The sequence below is a fragment of the Cricetulus griseus genome, unplaced genomic scaffold (genome assembly GCF_003668045.3).
Source record: "Cricetulus griseus strain 17A/GY unplaced genomic scaffold, alternate assembly CriGri-PICRH-1.0 unplaced_scaffold_2, whole genome shotgun sequence".
Taxonomy (NCBI): Eukaryota; Metazoa; Chordata; class Mammalia; order Rodentia; family Cricetidae; genus Cricetulus; species Cricetulus griseus.
Genome location: NW_023276919.1, coordinates 4,499,897 through 4,506,831, shown reverse-complemented (window position 1 = coordinate 4,506,831; position 6,935 = coordinate 4,499,897). Strand labels below are relative to the sequence as shown.

General features: G+C 47.9%; 1 pseudogene; it reads left to right on the top strand.

Annotated features, from left to right (window-relative positions):
- Positions 1–1,157, top strand: part of LOC113838278 — a 168,916-nt pseudogene extending 167,759 nt beyond the window's left edge.
- The last annotated feature ends 5,778 nt before the right edge of the window (positions 1,158–6,935 follow it).

Sequence of the window (6,935 nt, the reverse complement as noted above, 5' to 3'; positions counted from 1 at the left end):
AAAGTCCTTGGTGTGAATGAAAATGCTGTCAAACTCACATCAGTTGCACAGATAATTGGTGTCAATGCCTCTAAGCAGTGACAATTAATGTAATCAGAAACATCCCTGGCCCATCTGGGCCAGCGGAAGGACACAGAACTGCCACTGTGCCTCGATATTTTAGAACCTGTTGTAGTAGTCAGATCCTGTGCTGGTAGATAAACACAGAGCTGCCACTGGGTCTTGGCATTTCTGATCCTGCAGCTGAACTTGGATTAGGAGTAAAGTTCAATGGAATCACATGACTGTAAGCAGTGATGACAAATGGAACTGAAAACAGAACCTGGCTTACCTGGGCTCTCATATGGACACAGAAATGGTATTGGGCCTCAGCTTGTCCAAGGCCTCCACCGAATCAGATCAGGAGCAAAGATCAATGGTGGCAGATGACTGTAAGCACTGACGACTAATGTGACAGGAAACAAAACCAGGTTAGTATGGGCCTGCAGATGGACCCAGAATTGCAACTGGCACTCGACATTTTGGAGGCTGCTGACGAACTCAGTTCCTGTGCCACCATATGGATTCAGAACTGCCACTGGTCATTGTTGTATCCAAGCCTGCAGCTCAACTTGGATATGGAATATCACTGTTGTCAGATGACTCTAAGCAGTGACAGCGAATGGAACAAAAACATCGCCTGGCCTATCTGTGCCAGTGGATGGACACAGAATTGCCATTGGGCCTCGGTGTGTCAGATCCTGCCTCTGAACTCAGATACTGGGCAGATTGAGGCAGAACTGCCACAGGATTTTGCCGTGTCCAACCCGCAGACAAATTCGAATAAAGAGCAGAGATAACTGTTGTCAAATGACTCTAAGCAGTGACAAAAAATTGAAAAAAAAAAACCAGGCTCTCATCTCTATGGACTGGCATATGAACACAGAGCTGCCACTGGTGCTCGGTGTGTAGGATCTCCCTGCCAAATCTGGATCCTGTGCAAAGATCACTTGTGTTAGGTGACTATAAACAATGACGATGAATGTAACCAGAAACTGCCCCTGACCTCATTGGGCCTGCAGATGGACACTGGACCCCCACTCGGCCTAGCCGTGTTATATGCCACTCGGATACGTGAAACTCGGATCCTGGGACAGCATATCGATGCAGAACTGTGAATGGGCCTTGGCGTGTCCATGGCTTCCACCGAACTTGGATCAAGAGGAAAGATCAGTGGGGTCAGATGACTCTAAATAGTGATGACAAATGGAACCAGAAACATCACCTGGTCTACTGGGGCCAGCGGATGTACACACAATTCCCACTGGGCCTCTTGACATGTAGGAGCTCACTCAAGAACTCAGATCCAGAGGACAGATCACTCTTGTCAATTGACTGTAAATAGTGCTGAGGAATAGGACCTGAAAAAGCCCCTAGACGCCCTGTGCAGGTAAATAGATGCAAAATTGCCACTGGGATTCGATGTGTATGAGCTCTCCCTGAACTCTGATCCAGAGCACAGATCACTGGTGTCAGATGACTCAAAGCATTGACAACAAATGGAAGCAGAAACAGTCCGTGAATTTCCTGGTCAAGCAGATGGAGACAGAACTGGCACCAGGACTTGGCTTTCAGAGCCTGTTGCTGAACTCAGATCCTAGGCTAGCAGATGGACACAGAACTTCCACTGCATCTTGGCGTAGCGGAGAATGCCATCAAAATTAGATTAGGTGCTCACATTACTGTTGACAAATGACTCTAAGCAGTGATGATGAATGCAACCAGAAACATCCCCTGGAATACCTGGGCCAGTGGATGGACACAGAACTGCCACTGAGACTCGGTATTTTAGAATCCGTTGCAAACTCAGATCCTGTGCTGGCAGATAAACACAGAGTTGCCACAAGGCCATGCTGTGTCATATACCCATGCCGAACTCAGATCCTGAGCCAGGATATGGATGCAGAACTTCCACTGGGCCTCATTGTGTCCACATTAACCACCGAACTTGGAGCAGGAGCAAAGACATTGTTGTCAGATGACTCTAAGCAGTATTGGAGAATGGAACCAGAAACATCACCTGGCCTACCTGGACCAGCAGATGTACAAAGAAGTGCCACTGGGCGACAGTGTGTAGAATCTCCTGCCAAACCTGGATCCAGTAAAAAGAGCAATGGCTTTAGATGACTCTAAGCAATGATGATGAATGGAAACAGAAACAGCCCATGACCTCCATGGGCCTTCAGATGGACCCAGAACTGCCACTAGCCTCGGCATTATGGAGGTTGCTGATGAGCTCGCATCTTGGGCCAACATATGGATTCAAAACTGCCACTGGGCATTGGCATATCTGAGCCCACAGCCGAACTAGGATAAGGAGCAAAGATCTCTGATGTCAGTTGACTCTAAGCACTGATGACGAATGGAACAGGAGGCAGAACCTTGCATTACCTGGGTGGGCAGAAGGACACAGACCTGCCACTGGGACTTTGGAGCTCACTGATGAACTCTGATCCTGGCTGGCAGATGGAGGCAGAACTACCAATTTGCCTTGGCATGTTGGAGCCAACCGCTGAACTAAGATGCAGAGTACTGATCACTGGTGTCAGATTGCTCTACACAGTAACAACCATTGGAACCAGAAACAGCCACTGACCTCCATGGGCCTCAGATGGACACAGAACTGCCACTGCATATTGGTGTGTTGTATACTGCTGCCGAACTTGGATCCTGGGCTGGCTTGTGGAGTCAGAATTAACACTGGGCTTAGGCATGTTGGAGCCCAATGCAGAACTCAGGTCCAGGGTCAGGAGATGGATGCAGAATGGAATTGGGTTTTGGCGTGTCGTACACCGCCACCAAATCGGATCCTGGGACCTCAGATGAAACCATAACTGCCACTGTGATTCTGTGTGTAGGAGCTCGGTCTAGCATTCGGATCAAGAGCACAGATCACTGTTGCCAGATGACTGTATTCTGTGACAACAAATGGAATTGCAAAAAGAACCTGGCTTGCCTGTGCTGGCGGATCGACACAGACCTGCCATAGGGCCTTGGCATTTCAGAGCCGGTGGCTGTTCCTGCACTGCCAGATGGACAGAGAACTGCCACTGGGCCTTGACATGTGGGAGATGGCCATGAAACTCACATCAGGTGCATAGATCACTGGAGTCAGTTGACTCTAAGCAGTGATGATGAATGGAACCAGAAACAGCCCTTGGCCTACCTGGGCCAGCGGATGGACACAGAATTGCCACTGTGTCTCGGCATTTCAGAACCCTTTGCCAAACTCAGATCCTGGGCTAGCAGATAACCACACNTTGCCAAACTCAGATCCTGGGCTAGCAGATAACCACACAGCTGCCACTGGGCCTGGGCATGTAGGAGCTCATTGCAGAAATCTGATGCAGTGCGTAGATCACTGGTGTCACATGTCTCTTAGCAGTGAAGACACATGGAAGCCTAAACAGCCCCTGAACTCTCTGGTCTGGAAGATGGACACAAAACTGCCACCAAGTTTGGCATTTCTGAACTCAGATTCTGAGCTGGCAGATTAACACAGAACTTTCACTGGGCATCAGCATATCCAAGCCCCAGCCGAACTCGGAAAAGGAACAAAGATCACTGGTGTCAGATGACTCTTAGCAGTGATGGCGAATGGAACCAAAAGCAACCCCTGAATCTATGGCTGGCAGATGAACACAGAACGCCCACTGGGCCTTGATATGTAGGATCTCGATTACAAACCTGGATCCAGTGCACAGATCACTGCTGTCAGATGACTCTATGCAGTGACGATGAATGCAACTGGAAACAGAACTTGGCTTACCTGTGCCAGCCAAGGATACAGAACTGCCACTGGGCTTCGGCATGAGGCAACCATTGCAGAATTTGTATCTGGCACACAGATCAATTGTGTCAGGTGAGTCTAAGTAATGACGACGAATGAAAACAGAAACATCGCCTGGCCACCTGGGTCACTGAAGGACACAGAACTGCCACTGGGCCTGGCCTTGTAGAATCTTGCTGCCAAACTTGGATCCCATGCACAGATCACTTTTGTCATATGACTCTAACCAGTGATGACAATGGGAAGCAGAATCAGCCCGTGGACTCCCGGGTCTGGCAGAAGGACACAGAAATGACAATGGGCATTGGTGTTCTGTAGCCTGTTGCTGAACTCGGGTTCTGGGCTGGCAGTTGGACACAGAAATGGGAAAGGCCTTTGTGTGTGGGAGAATGCCGTCAAACTCATATCAGATGCATAGATCATTGGTGTCAAATGACTATAAGCAGTGACGATGAATGTAACCAGAAATATCCCCAGGCCCAACTAGGCCAGTGGATGGACACAGAACTGCCACTGTGCCTTGATATATTAGAACCCATTGCCCAACTCATATCATATGTTGGCAAATAAACACCGAGCTTCTACTGTGCCTTGGCCATTCCGAACCTGTAGTCAATCTCAGATCAGGAGCAAAGATCAATGATGTCAGATGAGTGTAGGCAGTGATGAAAATGGAACTGGAAACAGAAACTGGATTACCTGGGCTGGCAGATGGACACAGAACTGCCACTGGGTCTCAGTGTGTCATATAATGCCACTGGACTCAGACCCTGTAACACAATATGGATGCAGAACTGACAGTGAGCCTTGGCATGGCCAAGGCCTCCACTGAACATGGATCAGGAGCAAAGATCACTGCTGTCAGATGACTCTAAGCAGTGACAAAGAACGGAACCAGAAATATCACCTGGCCTACGTGGGCCAGCTGATGAACAAAGAACTGCCTCTGGGAGTCTGTGTGTAGCATCTCACTTCCAAAACTGGATCCAGTGCACAGAACACTGGTGTTAGATATCTCTATTCAATGATAATGAATGGAAATAGAAACAGCTCATGACATCCATGGGTCTACAGATGGACCAACAACTGCCACTTGGACTCTGCGTTTTGGAGGCTGCTGAAGAACTCGGATCCTGAGCCACTATATGGATTCAGAACTGCCACAGGCATTGGCATATCCGAGCCTGGAGCCGATCTTGGATCAGGAGCAATGATCACTGGTGCCAGATGACTCTAAGCAGTGACGACGAATGGATACAGAAACATCTCCTGGCCATCTGGGCCAGAGAAATCACAGAATCGACATTGGGTCTTGCCTTGTGGAATCTCGTTGCCAAACTTGGATCCCATGAACAGATCACTGATGTCACATGCCTCTAACTAGTGACAACATCAGGAAGCCGAAATATCGCTGGACTCCCTGGTCTGGCACAGGGACACAGAACTTCCACTGGGCCTTGGCTTGTCGGAGAATACCATCGAACTCAGATCAGGTGAACATATAATTGGTTTCAAATGACTCTAAACAGGGAAGATGAATATAACCAGAAACATCCCCTTGCCCACCATCGCCAGCAGATGGACACAGAACTGCCACTCTGCCTCGGTATTTTAGAACCGGTTGTTGGACTCAGATCCTGTGCTGGCAGATAAAAACAGAGTTTCCACTGGGCTTTGGCGTTTCCGAACCTGCAGGCAAACTCGGATCAGGAGCAAAGATCCATGGTGTCAGATGACTCTAAGCAGTGAGAACGAAAGGAATCAGAAACATTACCCGGCCTCCCTGGCCCAGCGGATGACCAAAGAACTGCGACTGGTTGTCTGTGTGTAGGATCTCACTTCCCAAACTGGATCCAATGCACAGATCACTGGTGTTAGATGACACCAGTTAGATGTCTAAGCAATGACAATGAATAGAACTAGAAACATCGCCTGGGCTATCTGGGCCAGTGAAAGGACACAGAATTGCAACTGGGTCTTGCTGTGTCGGATCACACATTCGAACACTCTGTCGATCCTGGCCACCATATGGATGCACAAATGCCACTGCGCTTCTTCATTTCAGAGCCCATTGTCGAACAGCATTGAACGGTATTTCCATGGTAGATTCCATTAAACATAAAATGTAATTCCCACAGAGGGGGCTGAAGTATGCTAGGTACCCAACATCTCAGAAGACAGAATCAGCTCTAACTTATCGACAATTGTGGAACAAATAGTGCCCGAACTGATGAGACAATACAGGGAAACGAAAAGAGGAGGGAAAAAACTCCAAAAGTAGTAAATCTGATAAACAGAGGTGATTTAGCAAATGTGGTGGTAGATCTCTTCTGTTGGATACACACTGACTTCATGGGGTATTTCAAAGTTTGATCAATACCAGAAATAGGTATCTGCAATGTTTTGCACAACGGAACCTGCATATAGAGAGAGTTCACAGAGAGAGCGAGCCTCTATGGCTTTCACAGCACCAGAGATGGCTATTTGTTTATGTGGAATGGGAAAGATCTCTATGGAGACGGAACCCTGAGCAATGGAACAAGAATCTTAGAATGTCCATGAACATTAGATGGTGTGACATGGTTGGAGAGGGTGATGGGGGAGACAGGAGAAGAGATGAAGAGGGTCAGAGGAAGATACCAGAGAGAAGATAGCAGAGAGGACTTGGAAGATGACAGAGGGAATAATACATTATTTGTGGGTATGGATCTGTCTTTAAAAGGGTCCTATACCCCTACCTGCAGACATATTACACAAGGAACCCTGGACTGAACAGAGTACTTGCTGAGTGAGTGCATCCTTCCAAGTGTCATGGGCAGGTAGACAGAGGCCAGGACCTTCATTCCACTTAAATTTATTATGTAAATTTGGGGTCTTAGACTTGGACACATTGGGAATATCCATGTTGAGTTCTAAAGATTGCTTCTTTTTTATGTAATAGCATTGACCAACTTTCGGGCCCTGAGAATAGTGGGGTACTACCACACCCTGGGGTCCATGGATACTCCAAGAATTTCCAGAATGTGTGGCACTGTCTTGGGATGTCAGCAGTGTAGGAGATGAGGTTAAGTTTAGAAAACAAAATATTTCTTATGTCCTGGTGACA